This window comes from Atta colombica, unplaced genomic scaffold (assembly GCF_001594045.1).
Source record: "Atta colombica isolate Treedump-2 unplaced genomic scaffold, Acol1.0 scaffold83, whole genome shotgun sequence".
NCBI lineage: Eukaryota > Metazoa > Arthropoda > Insecta > Hymenoptera > Formicidae > Atta > Atta colombica.
This window is the reverse complement of record NW_017259576.1, coordinates 1,623,703-1,626,041: the sequence shown is the minus strand read 5'-3', so window position 1 is coordinate 1,626,041 and position 2,339 is coordinate 1,623,703. Positions and strand designations below refer to the sequence as shown.

At 27.1% G+C, this 2,339-nt stretch overlaps 1 protein-coding gene across 1 annotated transcript in view; it reads right to left on the bottom strand.

Annotated features, from left to right (window-relative positions):
- The window catches only part of LOC108692838, a 16,196-nt gene that overhangs the window by 8,767 nt on the left and 5,090 nt on the right, over positions 1-2,339 (bottom strand). The gene's annotated exons all lie outside the window — the stretch shown is intronic.

Genomic DNA, 2,339 nt, shown 5'->3' with positions numbered 1-2,339 from the left:
TATATATATATATATGTATATATATATTTGCTATTTCGTGAAAGTGAGAAAAATTTTCTAATGCAGGTATAAAAAACAGGATAAAAAACAAATTTAAAGTAGATACTGATAACTATTACTAATAAGCAATACGCTAAAATGACTAACCTAAAATTATTCGTTACTGACTTCAGTCATTTATTTCTCTTACGTCACTATGCCGTTTCGTAATGCCAACTTCGAAATGATAACAGAATTTACAGGCTTTATAACTAATATATTTCAGTATCAGTCAGTACATTCACACATATTTATTCATTCATTATAGACTTTGTACCGATAAATGTCAAGACTATTCAAATTTCTGTAAAAATATATTCAATTGATGTGTTTTTGCGTCGATTTACCTGAAAATCGAGATAATAATAATTAAAGTTGACGACTATTCAGGTTGGATAATTAACAGCTGTAAAATGACAATGCGAGCATACCTTGCAGTTGCAAATACGGCCACATGCGCATGCGTTTTATGTGTTTCTCTCCGTATTTTTTTATCTGCTTTAAGAACACAAATTCTCCGCTATAAATCACAAGTTCTCTGCGTTAGAAACAAATAAATTCTCCGCTGTAAAAACAAATTATATGAAAAAATAATTTGTTTTTAAAACATAGAATTTGTTTTTAAAGCTAAGAATTTGTGTAATAAAAGCAGAAAATATTTGTTTTTAAGAATTAATTAATGCTGGACAAGTGATCACAGTGCATACTCATGACGCAATTTTACGTGACTGTGACAGATTTTCTGACATGAATAGTCGTCATAAGTAACTTTAATGATTTATAAGACAGATCGACGCTTTTTTTTGTCAATCTTCATTTTTACGCGAAAACGCATTGAGTACAATATTTTTATCGAAATTTAATGTGAACCGGTTATTAATTCTTAATTAATATTTATCAAGCAATAAATAATAATCTATAATAGAGCAATGATAAGACAATAACACGTGAATACTGTAACGCAAAATCATAAGATTCTAATTAAGTATACTCTTAAAAGTATCAATGTTTCATAGTTTTTAGGCGCATTGAATTTTATATTTATTTTACTCTCTAAATCTCGTAGAGTGAAATCTCACTCGAAGAGACTGAAAAATTTGGCCTATTTTGAAAAAAGAGAGAAAATATGATTACTCTTGTTTAAGAGTGGCAGATTTTCATTCTTTTTTGTGAAATTTACTTTTTTTGACATGATATTCACTCCGAAGTGAAATCTCAATCTCTTTTTTGGAGTGTAATATCAGAATAGATGGAACCTCACGTCAAAATCATCAAATGACATCGAATCGATTCCATTATTATTTCTGGATATGATATAGTTCAAAGTATATAGCGACAGTTATTATTCAAAGGGAAGATAAATTTCGTATTAACTAAAAATAATATCGCAGAACAATTATAAATCCTATTCTTTATCGTAATTCTAAACGACTGAATCATATGAAACATCTGTAATATGATTGTCATTTTGATCCATTTAAAGAATCAACTAATAAACCGTGCCAACCAGTAATTGTGTACAGTGAATGATTGTGTAAAATATGACATTTCGTATTATAAAATACTTATCGCAATTGCGTTCTAAAAAAAAAACACTAAAGATAGAAGGAGTGGCACTGTCAGAATAAGAGTTTAAAGTTGAATAATAGCCGACAGTGCATAAACACAATGCATCGCACAGAAACAAACACCAAGACCATGAGGTAATTGTTGTTATTCCAAAAAATTTGTTGTTTTGTAAAATATCAAATATTTTGTTCCAGATTCATTTCATTTAATTATTATTGTATATTTTCTGTTTCATTTTATGATTACTTAATATATATTTATTGTAAAATTGTACACATTGGGGGAGAAGGATTATCGCTGGCGAGGAAAACAAGTGCAACATTTCAAGAAAGTGCGACAATTCAAATCAAATTTAATTAAAATGAATTTAATATTAAAAATTTGATATAAATAATCAACTTAATCAATGACATCGATTACCATAATTGTAATGTAGTATTTGCACATAAAAGATTAGAATATGAATTTAATTCATGGTTAGCAAAATTGTAAATGTATAGGAATGTTTTCTGTTTTAAAGTTAACCAATAACGTGCAATTTTTAATTTGACAAAAAATTCAAAAATCGCAATGCTTGCAGGTACTTAGGCAGGTTACATAGATTACTTTATTATTGTATATAGTATTGTAAATACTTTATTATTGTATATATTATTGTATATATTACTTCATTATATATATAATCACATCCAGTTATATATAAATATATGTATATATATATATTATTTGAA